The sequence below is a fragment of the Caretta caretta genome, chromosome 5 (assembly GCF_965140235.1).
Source record: "Caretta caretta isolate rCarCar2 chromosome 5, rCarCar1.hap1, whole genome shotgun sequence".
Taxonomy (NCBI): Eukaryota; Metazoa; Chordata; order Testudines; family Cheloniidae; genus Caretta; species Caretta caretta.
Window position 1 is genome coordinate 135,634,223 of NC_134210.1, and position 16,217 is coordinate 135,650,439.

The 16,217-nt window shown below is 44.9% G+C and overlaps 1 long non-coding RNA gene across 1 annotated transcript; it reads right to left on the bottom strand.

Annotated features, from left to right (window-relative positions):
• Window positions 1-1,590: 1,590 nt before the first annotated feature.
• Window positions 1,591-5,371, bottom strand: LOC125636534 (uncharacterized). Its single transcript, XR_007356629.2, has 3 exons — window positions 5,281-5,371; window positions 2,798-2,887; window positions 1,591-1,867 (listed from the first exon to the last, which is right to left on the bottom strand). It is a non-coding gene; the product is annotated as an uncharacterized LOC125636534 (long non-coding RNA).
• Window positions 5,372-16,217: the final 10,846 nt, after the last annotated feature.

Below are 16,217 nucleotides of genomic sequence, written 5' to 3' on the forward strand. Positions count from 1 at the left end.
CTTTATCTTGTTAGAGAAGATAATAGTATATGAGTCTGAGGATATGAGTACGAGTCCTTTAAGCTTGTAGTAGGAAAGAGAGAGAGAGAGGCTGAGGAATGTTGTAGGAAGAAGGTGAAGCAAAGACAGAGGAAGAATAGCTTTAGGGATATTACTATTTTTCCTTGTTCATGGCTAGAAGGAAGTGTGATTTCTGTGGTTCTTCACCATTGTCACACAACACTTATTTTTATGTGTTTTATGATCATTCCAAATATGTGTTCTTTGAGGTTGCTTGCAGTCACATTCAGAATATTACTACTCTGCTCCCTACACACATTTTGATGTCAATTCCATGCAGCTTTAAATTAAGGACAAAACTAAGGACAAAAGCCAGCTCCTCCTGGAGACAATGCAAGTTTTACACCAAATCAGGGGGAAACAAAAAGCCTGTTCTAGTTATTTATGTAAGATCAGACTTCCTGTGGAATCTGGGTTATTTCCCTGACAATGTCAAGAACATGGACCCACATTTTCAAAAGTGACTAATGATTTTGGGTTGCCTCAGTTATTAAGTGCTCAGTTTGAGATACTTAAAATGGGGCTTGGTATTTCACTGGGTGAATGAATGATCAGTCATGAACTTTATTCTCATGGTATTATTTTACAGCCACAACAGAAAAATAAACCTTTTTAATGAGGCTCTCGGTAAAATATAAGAAAAATCCTGTTCTTTATCAACTCAGCTAAGATGAAACATGTGAACATAGTAAGTTTTCTCTTACTTCCAAGATAAACTACATAATATAAATCCTTGCATTAAATATGGAACAGGCTTTGTTTGAACTCTGTAGACTTTTTCACTTGTAATTTTCGTATGTTCCCACTGCATCTGACCCGAATGTAAATTGTATTTTGGTTGCATTCTACTAGGAAAGGTTGTGGGAGGACATTGGAAAGGTAGGAAAAAAGCACTCAGGGAGAAAAAAATCCAATGACAAAGAAAAGGGGCAGCTTGAGAACTAACCAGAGGGAGACTGGTGGGGGGAAAGAAGCAGAGATGGAAGAGAGAAGCATGCAAATAAAAAAGAAATATGGGCAAGTTCCTCAGCTGGCGTAAATTGACGTGGCTGCACTGAGGTCAATGGAATTATGCTAATTTACACCAGCTGAGGATTTGGCCTAGCAAGTTACAGTGAATATACGACACATTGGGAAGCCACCTGCACTTTACCTAGCTTTTCAGTAAATCTGGTAAATTAATGGCGGGGAAATTTGTGAAAAAGTTTGTAAAATATTTTTTCTGGTTTCCATAAAGATGTGGGAAATGGTAGATTGGCTTTGTTTGTGGGTGAGATCGGTGGTGATGGGAATCTTTCTCTGTCTAATACAGAACACAAGTTTTTCTGTGCTATTTTTTGTAGTTAAATCACCCTTTAAAAAAAGAGAGAGGTTTAAATGACAGATTAGTGAATTCTGACTAGTTTTGCATCTCCCAGTAAAATAGTATGAGAGGTTGATCATGAGAATGAAATACAGACACAGGGATAGCTTTTAAAAAGCAATTTTATAACTTTTAATTTTCTTTTAGGAGAGCTAAGGTGCCCCACCTGCAAATACCAGGCGTTTATTTGGGTCCAGTGTTCTGTTAAATGGCCTCTGTACTAAATAACTAATACTCAGTGTTAGCCTTCTTCATCCTAACTCCTAGGATTCAGCCCAAGTCCAATTCCTCTTGCACTCCCCTGGTGAGGGGAAATGAGATGTACCTCAGCCTGTGAAGATTTAAGATCTCCTCTTCTTCCTCCAGAGTAACAGGGTCCAACAGATATCTCCCAGGTCTCATGTTTGCCTCTGGGAGACAGCTCTTTTGCGCTTTTCACCTGCACTGGGATTGGCAACAAAATGACTAATTCATGTATAAACATACAACTTTAAAATCCTCTCCTTTCTGCTCATTAACCTAAAGCTGCTTAATATCTCCCAGACGCCTTTAAGAAGGTGAAAAAAACCACCGCCACCTTGTCAGTTGTGTGCCAAGGGAAAAATTCCTTTCTGATCCCCAAAATTAGAGCTCTGTTAGCCCCACAGTATCTTGGAAATCCAGCTCAAACTATACCTACCTTATAGGTTAGGGCGCTCAGGGCAGCAATCACATGCCCTGAGGACTTTCCACACAGGAGGTGGGTGTGAGAGACAATTAACTCTGCCTTTCTTCCCTCACCCCCGCAGCCCAGCCGATAGCAGGAAGGAGAAGGAGGAAGTTCTCTCCTCTCCTTCCCCACCCCCAGATCAGACATGTTCTCCACATGCATTCTGGGAATGGGGAAAGCCCCACAGCAACTAAGCATATCACTCCCTTTCCCACTCCTCTCGGGAGTTCAGGAGTTGTCTTTCCCCTACAAGTTTGATCAAACAACCTCCCCACTCGCTGAGATGACAGGGAAAGGGAACATTCTTAAGACCTGAAATGCCAAATGATTCACCCCAAGCATCAGTTGTCATCTTAGGTCTGGTTCAAGCACAGTTCAGAGTCACACCACACCTTTGTATACTTAGGAGTAGGAATTCATCAGACATGCCTATAGAGATTTGGAGACTGTCAGATATAGGAATACTATAAGTACTGTGGAAATATGTTCCGGTATGAGAGATGTATGTTTACCTATGCCATTACCTTCCCTCTGGGCAAGGCTAGGCCCCTTTCCATACTAGATTCATCCTTTCTTGAAGAAGCAACTTCTTGTTGGTTTTAGCAGCAGTGAAGCCGCCTTTCTGCAAACAAACATGTCTCCACATAGCATGTTCTCTCACTTACCAAAAGTCATCAGAGGAATTCCCATACACAGCGAAGTAGACGAGAGGTTCATCTCATCCTGAAACTGACAGTGGCCTACGCCAGTGGCTTCTGAGGGCAAAAAAGCAGATGGGAACAAAGAAATGCCTCATGATGGGCAAAAGGGGAAAATTTTCTAGTGAAGCTGCCAAATTTCTTCCTGGTGCAATTCCATTGCAGCTACGTAGAAACACAGCTATTCCCATACTGATCAGACCAATGTCCCATGTAGTGCAATGTCCTGTCTCCAACAGTGGCCAATACCAGCTGTAAGAAATCCAGCAGTGATGAAATAGCGTGCCCGCGGGGAAATTTTCTTCCGGACCCCCATTAGTTGGAATTTGGCTTATGCCCTGATGTTTGAGAGTGTATATCCCCTCCTCTGTCTGCCAAAGGGAAACAGAATTTGCCCTAGAGATCTGGGAATTTCTCTTGTTCCATGAAGGTTCCTGTGTGTGGGGAATTGTGCAAGGGGTATGGGTACTGGGGGACCAATGTACCTCAATCAGTAATACAAGGAATGGTTGTTCTATGTGATGCTTTCAGCACTGATAGGATTTTAGAAATACCCTGTAATATGGATGGTACTATATAGCCAGCTTTCAGATTCTTTGATCTATGTGTGTGAATGAGGAGCACCACGAGGACTTTGTTTGTGTTGATTAGAATCGTGGACTTTGAATGGAGAGCAATGGGGAGGCAAATTCACCCGGGGTGATAAAACCATGGAGGTGGAACGTCAGTCACCAGAACCTGCCACCTTCTCCCCGTTAGGAAGGTCTGTAGGGGGTTACCTAGCATAGTCACAAGAGTGGGTGTTTCTGGCCTGGGGGCAGGCCCAAGTAAGATGGCCAATGGATGCTCAGATTCAGAGCACACCCTCAGTAGCCTCTCTCAGCAGAACTCCTATGAGAACCTTGGCAAAACAAAAAGCTGCTTATGACTAGCAGAACCTAGGGAGAAGTGGGAAGTTTCCTGCATACAGAGGGTTGCTGCAAAGCAGCTGCTCCAGAGATTCAGGTAATCATTGGGGACAGGCCAGGAATGGGTCAGAGGAGGGACCACAGCATCTGTTGTTATGTGGATCCAGGGATGCTAGCACCTTGTGCAAATGATCCTGAGGACTGTGGTGGCTATTCCAGCCCAATGGAAGGAGTGGTGACCACAGGAAATGTGGGCTGCAGTCCCATGTCATTTCTCTATATCAGGAGTTGGATTATAACTCTCCAGTGTCTGCCCTCACCTCAGTATCTCACCCCTGGTGACTGGTTGTGTTCTGTACATGCCAGAATGAAGAGCTGGAAAGGTAATTTTGTCAGTTCACAATGGAGATTTTTAAGGTTATGCTCATGTAAGGAAGTAGCAGGTTTGAAATCTTGGAGATATGGTTGGATTAAGCTTTTTTATGAAGGCACCGTTCTTGACCTAGTGAACAGGGCACTGGCTCGGGAGTCCTATTTCAGGCTTTGCCTTGGGCAAGTCACTTCACCTCTTTGTGCCACTGTTTCCCTTCCCACCCATCCTCCATTTGGACTGGAAGTTGTCCATTTGTACAGGGCCTTACACAATGGGCCCCTGATGTGGGTTGGGCTTCTAGATGCTTCGTAATAGTAACGATAAATGATCATCAGTCTAAGGTATATAATGTATATACAATTAAGCGTAACATTTTCAGAAATTCAGAGGGATCTTGGCCATCACTCACTTTAATATCAGCTATCCAGGCTGTTAGAGAGAAAAGTAGCAGTGAAAGTGAACAGATGGGCTTCAATCAGCCCATAATGGATTAAAATAATTTTTTCAAGGTGTATTTCTTTAATGTGGCCCATGAAGAGTTGTTAAGGTATAGCACAGATGCCTCAGTGCTTGGTACATTTCTCAGCAGGAATCTTTATGGTGTGCCCTTTAGCTAGATTTCTCATGCATTCACTGTCCAAAACAATCAATTGAGACATAAATGCATCAGCGTAAAGTAGTGAGTCAGAACATTGGGAATGCAACTTATTACTGCTTCCAAGGAATTTGAATGCTATAATTTAATAATACATTTCTGGAACAACCTGACCTCCATACCATGGAGCAACCTGATCCCCATAATCTTCCTTTAGGCATATTTCAGAAAATGAAGGAATTATATATATCAATCACACATGAATACACCTATGTATTCTCATACCAAAAAGTAAGTTAAACTAGAATTAATGTTGAGAGGTACATATTAGTAATTTAAGAATATAAAATAGAACAAGAATGTTGTCATTAACCCTGAAATAAGCATTACAAACCCAGGAATTTCAGAGCTATGGTTAAATTTAATAAAAATCAAAATATGCCAAGGTACGAAAATGCACAGTTAAGGCACCCAAACAAGCTTGGAATTGAGTGTCCAAATGTCTTAACACGAACATACACACACACTCTCCTGCAAAAAGAGAGAGTAGTAGTCTATGGAAAAAGCTACATACCCCAATTTGAAACAAACTAGCTGTTGCTTCTCATGCACATGCTGAGCTGTATCTTCTTCTGAGAGGATCTTCTTTGTGTTCTGCTTCTTTAGTATTCTCATACACACACATGACCCACATAATACTATGGTTATGCCTCTAGAGAATACTAAGTAAACTGAGTTCATCATTCTTAGTTCCCAGTGGGGCTGCATCACAAAATCACTTTATGTTGCAAATAATAATGGACATCTGGCATCCTTCTTCCAGACATACTTGGCCTGTACACAAATAGGCCTAGTAATAACTATATAGGCTAACAATCTGGCAAAGCAAGTAGAGGAAGCCAGCTCCTGCCTCTGTTTCTATTACACCACCCAGTCTACAACAGGCAAATTCACATGATGAGAAGCTCTCATGTCTGTATTTCGGCTTGGTCCACTGGGTCAATAATATACATATTTAAAAATTTCTCAAATATATATTTGAAAGATTGCTATTATTATCCAGATTTTTAAATATACCCTAAACACAAATAGCTGCATGTATGCTTTACAATTACAAAAATGTGTAATGACAGTACACTTTTAAAAAACTGAAAAGACACCAAGGCATTTATATAAAATAATCTCCTTTTATTTCTTTATAGGGCTGAATGGAAAAAGACCACCTACACTTTAACCTTCTGGTCAGCTAGAGCCTTAGAAAGCTTTTGGATAAATAACTGTTTGGGCGTTTTAAGACCCAGATTCTAAAGACTTAAATAGAACAACACCATACAGGAAAGAAAGTCACTAAATTGTATATAGGTAAAATTAAAAAATTAATCCCACAAAAGCCAAGAAATTCAGAGTTGAGGGCCCACTCATCACAGTGAAAAGATTCCCATTCAATAGGCTTTGAATCAGGTCTGCAATTCAGAAAAACACTTAAGCATGTGCTTCAGTTCATACCTATTTCAGCGGTAAAAGAACAGGTTAAGGACTATTTAGAAAAGCTGAACATGCACAAGCCCATGGAGCTGAATGCGCTGCATCCGAGTGTGCTGAGGGAGTTGGATGATGTGATTGCAGAGCCATTGGCTGTTATCTTTGAAAACTCATGGCGAGTGGAGGAGGTCCTGGACAATTGGAAAAAAGCAAGTGTAAGCAGAGTCAGGATGAGCTCCACCCTGACATCTGGTGGTGAGGTGTGGCAAGTTGTGGAAAAGAACTTCAGGGGCTGATCTCATTTGCATAGGCACACCCACCCCGCCTAGAATGAGGCCATAGCTGCCCAAATGGTCACTTTGGCTTCTGTGGGATCCCCAGTTTCTCTGTTATTGGGGCAGGAAAAATAAATTGTTATTATTCTGATTATGTGAATCAAGGACAGTGGAACTGTACTTGGCCTTTTGTTATGATGGAGGGACTCGCCACCAACTAAGTACCACTTGCTAGGCAAGGGACATGAGTCCCAAAACTCAGTGAATTGAGAAAGGCTGGGGATAGGTATTAATGCCTGGTGGTATGGGTCCCTGGTGAGGGCCCTGCGTGCCAATTGCACCCCCTCTACTGTGGAATATCAGCTAATTTTGATTCTATTAGGAGTCTAGTTTCAGGCTGCTCAGCTGAATTCACTTTGGGCCAATGGTGCACCAGCACTGAGGCTTCCCTACTACAAGCTGAAATCATGAAAGAGCTAAAAGTACTGAGAGCTGAAATCACTGAGTGTTGTGTTAAGTAGTGGGGGGCCTGGAGATATATGGTGGAGCAGTTTGCGGGGCAGCTGGAGAAGCTCATGGGACAGCTGGCGGAGCAGCTGGTGGAATGGAGTAGTTTGCGGGAATCATAGAATCATAGAATCATAGAATATAAGGGTTGGAAGGGACCCCAGAAGGTCATCTAGTCCAACCCCCTGCTCGAAGCAGGACCAATTCCCAGTTAAATCATCCCAGCCAGGGCTTTGTCAAGCCTGACCTTAAAAACCTCTAAGGAAGGAGATTCTACCACCTCCCTAGGTAACGCATTCCAGTGTTTCACCACCCTCCTAGTGAAAAAGTTTTTCCTAATATCCAATCTAAACCTCCCCCCCTGCAACTTGAGACCATTACTCCTCGTTCTGTCATCTGCTACCATTGAGAACAGTCTAGAGCCATCCTCTTTGGAACCCCCTTTCAGGTAGCTGAAAGCAGCTATCAAATCCCCCCTCATTCTTCTCTTCTGCAGGCTAAACAATCCCAGCTCCCTCAGCCTCTCCTCATAACTCCTGTGTTCCAGACCCCTAATCATGTTTGCTGCCCTTCGCTGGACTCTCTCCAATTTATCCACATAAATCCACGTGAGCTGGAGCAGCTCATGGTGGGGGGGGCTGGCAGAGCGATTCGTGGGACAGCTGGTAGAGCGGAGCGGAGCCCCACGGAGAAGTGGGGCAATCGGCTTCGGACCACGTAAGATGCTCCTTAACCCCACCCCCTCCCCCCGCTCCCATTTCCACACAGATTGGGAGGTAAAACTCTGCAGATAAACTTTCGAACTCTAGGGCTGCACTGACCAGGGACACAGACTTTTGGGTTGTTGGACTTTTGGGACTTTGGGTGACATTTGGGTTGCTGGACTCAAGAACCAAAGGGAAAGGACACGGCCCAATTTGCTTGGGGTGGGTTTTGCTCATGGGTTGTGTTATGAATCCTGTTGGTGGTGTTTCCCCAAGATAATGCCACATTGTTTCTCTCTGTTATTAAAAGGCTTTTGCTACACTCAGACTCTGTGCTTGCGAGAGGGGAAGTATTGCCTCTTGGAGGCGCCCAGCGGGGGTGGTATATATTTGTCCCAGGTCACTGGGTGGGAGCTCGAGCCGTTTTTGCATTGTGTTATTGGAATGGAACCCCTAGATACTGAACCCCGCCCTTGTTGCTGCCAACTCTGATGGGCAGAAAGGTTACACAAGTATAGTGCCCATCTTTAAAAAAGGGAAGAAGGAGAATCCGGGGAACTACAAACCGGTCAGCCTCACTTCAGTCCCTGGAAAAATCATGAAGTAGGTCCTCAAGGAATCCATTTTGAAGCACTTAGAGGAGAGGAAGGTGATCAGGAACAGTCAACATGGATTCACCAAGGGGAAGTCATGCCTGACCAACCTGATTGCCTTCTATGATGAGATAACTGGCTCTGTGGATATGGGGAAAGTGGTGGATGTGATATATATTGACTTTAGCAAAGCTTTTGATACGGTCTGCCACAGTATTCTTGTCAGCAAGTTAAAGAAGTATAGGTTGGATGAATGGACTATATGGTGGATAGAAAGCTGGCTAGATTGTTGGGCTCAATGGGTCGTGATCAATGGCTCGATGTCTAATTTGCAGCCAGTATTAAACGGAGTGCCCCAGGGGTCGGTCCTGGGGCCAGTTTTGTTCAACACCTTCATTAATGATCTAGATGATGGGATGGATTGTACCCTCAGCAAGTTTGTGGATGACACTAAGCTGCAGGAAGAGGTAGATATGCTGGAGGGTAGGGATAGGGTCCAGAGTGACCTAAACAAATTGGAGGATTAGACCAAAAGAAATCTGATGAGGTTCAACAGAGTCCTGCACTTAGGAGAGAAGAATCCCATGCATTGCTACAGGCTGGGGACCGACTGGCTAAGCGGCAGTTCTGCAGGAAATGACCTGGGGATTACAGTGGACGAGAAGCTGGATATGAGTCAACAGTGTGCCCTTGTTGCCAAGAAGGCGAATGGACTGCATTAGGAGGAGCACTGCCAGCAGATCGAGGGAAGTGATTATTCCCCTCTATTCGGCACTGGTGAGGCCACATCTGGAGTATTGCGTCCAGTTTTGGGTTCTCCCACTCCAGCGGAGGGCAACGAAAATTATTAGGGGGCTGGGGCACATGACTTACGAGGAGAGGCTGAGGGAACTGGGCTTATTTAGACTGCAGAAGAGAAGAGTGAGGAGAGATTTGATAGCAGCCTTCAACTACCTGAAGGGGGTTCCAAAGAGGATGGAGCTCAGCTGTTCTCAGTGGTGGCAGATGACAGAACAAGAAGCAATGGTCTCAAGTTGCAGTGGGGGAGGTCTAGGTTGGATATTAAGAAACACTATTTCACTAGGAGGGTGGTGAAGCACTGGAATGGGTTACCTAGGGAGGTGGTGGAATCTCCATCCTTAGAGGTTTTTAAGGCCCGGCTTGACAAAGACCTGCCTGGGATGATTTAGTTGGTGTTGGTCCTGCTTTGAGCAGGTGGTTGGACCAGATGACCTCCTGAGGTCTCTTCCAACCCTGATCTTTTATGGTTCTGTGATGCACATAAAGCTGACCCAGTACCCATTGGAGTCAATGGAAGCTGTTGCATTTATTTTCCTAGATGTTGGATCAGGTCCTTTAAGCATATGCTGAAATGCATATTTAAGTGCTACTGCTATCCAGTTTATGTGGAAGACGCTCAGTTACTGCAATGATGGGTGGTAGTGTAAAATCCTTAGATAGGCTCAGCTGTTGTACCTCAGAGCCATCACTTTGTAGGAGATATTGATCTGATCCTCTCCCCTGTTCTTGTCCTCTTTCATTGTGTGAAAGGACTAGAGCAACATTTGACCCTACACATCCCATGTCCAGCCAGGGAAAGGATTCCCACAGTGAAGGTGCTGTGGAAGACATCTGTAAGGCTGCTTTCCAAGGACCCTCTCAGGTCCTGGCATATATGGCAAGTCAGCATTGTGAAGGGCATGTTGGGGCAGGATGGCAGCAATTGCAGGCAGTTCTGGGGGCCCCAAGGCAGCCCAAGGGAGAGTGCCATAGCATAAGCCCCCGGGGCTGCCAAAATGATGCCATAGTCCCCTATAGTTGCTGGAGCAGCCCCTGATTAGGAAGGTGTAAAGGTGTCTTACACCCAGCGTAGCACCCACTCCCTTTAGGTTGCTTAGAGGCATAGCACCGGATCTTGCCCTGTGACTTGTAGTAGCACCGAGGATCAATGTTTGAAAAAGGAAACCCAGATTTCTACTCTAAACGTAGATGGAACTCTTCTTGTTCCCGTGCATTGGACTTGCTATGAGCTGGCCCTCTGAATGAAGTGCTTTGCTACTTGTCAGGCAGATCTGAGCAAACAGGCAGGAAACACTGTCTTTTTTTGTTTCGCTACTTCAGAGATTATTAAAACTTGATCATCTTTTGATGACGAGTGAAAAAAAAACGAATTGACACATAAGTGCCCATTTGGTTTCATCGTGTTCATGAAACTTGGGGAATAATACGAACAACGAGCCATGCAGTTGACAGCTGGGGCTCATGTAGAACAGCAGTGTTCATAGAGCCTTTTCTCCCTTGACAAGCTAATATGACTGAACTGTGCCCATTCCCTTTCCCACTGGCTTCAGTCAGATGCCTGCACACTGCACTCAGTTACTTATGCACCTATCTGCAGTATTAATCACCTATGAAATACCTGTCATGGGAGTCAATTCAGCAATAACACCTGTAGGAAAAGCAGTGTCTATCCTAGTTTAGGAATGATTAGATGTCCTGTTTTTCTAATGGCTTCAGAAGTATTGGTCAGCTGTGTATTTATAATGAAATAATACATGAATTGGGGAGGAGGAGTAAGAGTAAATGCTAAGCAAGCCCGTTTGGAGGAGGGGGGAGAAGATACAGCTGAATTTTCACCCAAACTTCCTGAACTAATTTTGATGCTCTATAAAGTAACTGATCTTGTCACTATGTTTTCATTATTTTTTTCTTGTGCTCCTCTGCATTTTAAGGTTCAGTCAAAATCAGAAGGAAAAGTGTTGAAATAGCACCAGAAAAGGAAGTGTTGTGGTATTTCTAGCTTGATCAAAAAGAGGAAGAAGCAGAAATCCTAGGAGAACAGCTTTTCTTGTGCCTTTTCTAGCCAAGTTTGGGTAGTTTAGCTGTCACCCAGACTTTTCAGTTCTCGCCATCACAGAACTCCAAAACAGCTGAGACTCATCAATAAGTGGTAGATGGATGGGATGATGAGCAGTGCTATGTAAGAAAAATCTTCTTAGATGATCTCGGCAGTAAGAAGAACAGGGGTCCTTGTGGCACTTTAGAGACTAACACATTTAGTTGGGCATCAGCTCAGTCTCTAAGGTGCCATAAGGACTCCTGTTCTTTTCGCGGATACAGACTAACCCGGCTGCTACTCTGATCTCAGCAGTGTGGCTGGTTGTGAGGGGAAACCTACACTTTGGTAGGTTTGTGGAACAATGATAAAGAAAAAAGAAAAGGAGTCCTTGTGGCACCTTAGAGACAAACAGATTTATTTGTTAGTCTCTAAGGTGCCACAAGTACTCCTTTTCTTTTTGCAAATACAGACTAACACGGCTGCTACTCTGAAACCAATGATAAAGAAAGTGATCCCCTTAAACTGTGAAAACAGATCACCTAATTAATTTCAAGAAGAGCTGACTGGGATTTGCTGCAGTGAGGAACCATTCTGGCTATGGTCCATGGTGAGTAACACCAAAGGACTGAAAGCTGTTCACAGTATCAATTAGAATTATGTCTGCTTTCTTTGCTAGGAATCTTTTTTGAAGAATCTAGTAGTGTGTGATGAACCTTCTCAAATATGCCCTTTTCCAGGTTCCTACCGGTGTTGACTGTTTGTCTGGGCCGATTTACAGTGTATCACAGAAATGTAAGTGCAAACAGTGAAGTTCTGTGAGAGTCTGAGCTAAAAAGACCAGCATAGCCATGTGATATTTCAGGGTAAAGTTAGATGCTGTGCCCTTTTCCAAAGCACTGGCAGGGAATATAATGGAGCATTATGTGTGCAGAGAGATTTCAACCCTGCAAAAGAACACTGTTGCTATTGTCCCCTCGTGTGGAATGTGTGTTCAAACTGCATCAGATTGAAACTAAATCCAAGTCAACAAGGGACACTGCAGTTAGGAATATTTTTAGAAAAGGAGTTTACTCTGGTGCTTCCCCAGCTTATCCAAACACACACCTGTGACCGCCCTCCTGCCTCCCATGCAGGGTGTGAGGGAAAACGCTTGCGTGTAAGGCCCAAAGGAGTAACCAGCTGTTGGCACCTCACGCAGAAGGGTTTCCCTTACTTGGCTGTCAGTCTCCATAGCAACTGCCAACCACAACCTGCAAACAGTTACCTAAATTGCATTACGCATTCCAGCAGAATTCCCACGGAGGGAATCCTTGTTTATATTTCTGTTGCCATGGGATCTATTTCCGCTGTGATCTGGTTAGACTCTGTATCCGTGCGTGGTTGTGTGACTTTTGCTCTGGTGGAAGCTGATGCATGTTTGAAGAATGACTCGTGGAAGCCAATGCACGTTTGCAGAGTGACTAACTTGAACTCGTTTATGAAGATGATGCATTTAGTTTTCATTCAGTGAAAGTGGTGTGGTGCGTTTCAGGATCTGTTGAAAAATTCATTAAGGTTTAAAGCTTTAAGCTAGTAATCTGAATGTGCTGTGACTATTTTTCCCCTGGGAAGATCATGTTAGCGATCACTGGAACAGATTTTAACTTTTGAATTCTAGTTATAATTCAACAAACAAACAAATGAAAATCATCTGCTGGCTGGAACCACTCAGGTGAATTGTTTTGGCCAAAAGCAATATGTTGGAGAAGGTGATGAGTAGCTGAAAAATGAGGGTTTAGGATTTAGAGATCATCTCTCAGCCTTAAGTATAAATATCATTCCTTTCATGAACATTATATGCTGTACGTTCAAATGCTTCTTTTAGTTTCACTGATGAAAGTAACAGAGATGCCCTGTTCACCAGTGCTTTGTACCTTGTATGGCCATTGACTCAAGTGCAAAATGCATGTAAAATGATACCCTTCTGGTTAGAAAGCGTTTCACGCAGGGGCAGCGGAGCCTTCCCAAGAGTGGGGGGGGTAGCCTGAGGCCCCACCCCCGCCCCTTCCTCCCAAGGCCCCTTCTCTTCACCCCAAAGCCCTGCCCCCACCCCTTCCCCCTGAAGCCCCTCCTCTCCTCCAAGGCCCCGCCTCTTCCCCCAAAGCCCCCACCCCCACCCAACCTGTTCCACCGGAGGTCCCACCCCTGGCCAAGCCAGAAGCCGGAGCAGAGCTGGTGGGCCTAAAGCTGCCCCCCGCCCATGTCCCCGCCACCTGTGCTCCCCCACCCAGGGCAGGTGGAGGGACACAGGCTCCCCCACAGCTGCCCGCTCAGCTCTTACCCCAACCTGGCTCCAGAGCCACTGCCCAGCCATGGTAAGAGCAAGGCCCCGTCACCTGCCTGGGTGAGAGCCCAGAGGACAGGGCCACGGGCGGAGGCTGCTCTCCACCCCCTGCACTGTGGACAGGTGGAGGGTCCACCATGGCTCCCCACAGCCACCCGTGCAGCTCTTACCATGACCAGGCTGTGACTCCAAGGTCCCACCCCTCAGCCGGAGCGGGGCCAGTGTAAGAGCAGCCTGGGCTACTACGGGGAGCCAGCACAGACCCTCCACCTCCACCTGCTCTGGGCAGGGAGCCCAGTGGGCAGGGACATGGGCCAAGGGCGGCTCTTGGGCCCCCAACACCATGGGCAGGTGGACTGTCTGCGTGGCTCCCACAATTGCCTGGGCTCCCCAGCTGGGCTCCAAGGGGGAAAAAAACAGAAGCATGCAGCTTGTAAACCTTGGGGGGTGGGACCTCAAAGGAAAGGGACCAGGTCCACTGAAGTGAAAAGTGGATGGGCTAGGCCTGCCACTTTCAAAAAGTGGGAGGGACATGGCCCCCTGCCCCCCCTCCCCATTCCGGTGCCCGTGTCTTCACCCACCTTGTGTGACTACACGATATACAAAACAATGGAGAGTCAGGCCTGGCAACTGTATTGATTTCAATAGACTTATTGTGGTGACCCATGAGGGGTAGCAAATGATTTTAAAAGTCTAATGTATTTTGCTGCAAAATCCTATTTGAGCACACAAGTACTCCTTTTCTTTTTACGGATACAGACTAACACGGCTGCTACTCTGAAACAATGAAGAAAGGAGATGGAAGTGAAGTGGAGAGACAAAAGTAACATCATGTTGGGAAAAGGAGAAGGCACGAGAACAGTTGGAGGAATCAGCTTCCTCATCAACAAAGAATGATCTTCAAAAATCATCTCCTGCAAGTTCACGCTTCAGATGAACAGCACCCTCAAGATTCTTCAGATCTATGCTCCCACAAGCACAAGCAAAGATGACCATGTGGAAGAATTCTATCAGGCGCTCAAGGAAACCCTCGTTCAAAAATCCACATATACAATCGTGATGGCAGATTTCAACGCCAAAGTTGGAAGGGGGAAAGAAGGTGAAAAGTTCATCGAAAGGTATAGCATCGGTGAATGGAATCCACGAGGAGAGCGACCGGCAACTCTAGCAGAGACAAAAGAAATGTTCATTGGTAGCACCTGGTTCATTGGTAGCACCTGGTAGAAGGCCAAGAGGAGGTGGACATGGGTCGTGCCCAATGCGAAGAACAAGAACAAGATTGACTATATTCTTATAGATAAGCAGCGCATTGTAGAAGTCATCTCAGTAATACCATCACTGAACGCTGGTAGTGACAATCGCTTGCTCAGAGCATGGCTCAACTTCAATGAAAAGGTGGAGAAGAAAGCGCTACAGATGGCAAATCAGAAACAACAGCCAAACGTATTCGATGAGGCAATCTTGAAAGGAAACATTTCCAAGGAAGACTGGAGTCTTATAGATAACTCTGATGAGTATTATAAAAACTTCACTGGTATACTCTGGCAATGCATGAAATAAGCCAAGAAAGAAATACCAAAAAGAGCGAAGGTAAGAATCTCGGAGGAAACGCGGAACTTGCTAGAGAAGTGGAGGAATATGAAGCAAAATGATGGTGACAAACTTGAGTACTCCCTCCTCTTCAAGTTGATAAGAAGAAGACTAAAGGAGGACTTCAAGAAGTACCGAAATGAAGGGCTCTTAAAGACAGCTGAAGATCGCATAAGCCTCAAAAAATGCAAAAGGGCAACAATAATCGTGCTGAAGAACAGGGACGGAAAAGACAGTAATTGACAGAACAGGGATGGAAGTGGTCTGCAAAGATTTCAACACCAAACTGTTCATGTCTCAGATAAATGTCCCAGTACCAACACTTCAACAGACCAACTAGCATGTACTCCCAGTCCTTGTCAGTGAAATCTGACATGCAGTTCACCCATATAGGAAGGAAAAGCCCCAGGTAAAGATGGACTGACAATTGAAATGATAAGAGCTGGAGGCCAAGACCCCTGGGAAACCCTTGCTCTGAGGTTTAGCCATTACTTGGAAATGCAGAAGATACCATCTAGCTGGAAGGAGCCAGAGAATCATAGAATCATAGAATATGAGGGTTGGAAGGGACATCAGGAGGTCATCTAGTCCAACCCCCTGCTCAAAGCAGGACCAATCCCCAACTAAATCATCCCGAGCCAGGGCTTTGTCAAGCCTGACCTTAAAAACCTGTAAGGAAGGAGATTCCACCACCTCCCTAGGTAACCCATTCCAGTGTTTCACCACCCTCCTAGTGAAAAAGTTTTTTTCCTAATATCCAACCTAAACCTCCCCCACTGCAACTTGAGACCATTACTCCTTATTCTGTCATCTGCTACCACTGAGAATGGTCTTTGGAACCCCCTTTCAGGTAGTTGAAAGCAGTTATCAAATCCCTGCTTATTCTTCAGAGTCCAACACTGTTCTGCTGTAAAAGAAGGGCAGTCATGAAGATCTAAAGAACTATCATCCAATATGCCTGCTCTCACATGTCTACAAGCTGTTCACCAAAATAATAACAAACTGACTCTCACAGAATCTGGACGAGCAGCAGCCGAGAGAGCAGGCAGACTTTTGAAGGAATTTCAGCACAATGGACCATATTTTCACTATAAACCAGCTATTGGAATGTTCCAGGGAATACAAATTCCCTTTTTGTATTGCCTTCATCGACTATGAAAAAGCATTCAACAGTGTAGAGATCAATGAAGGATTGAAA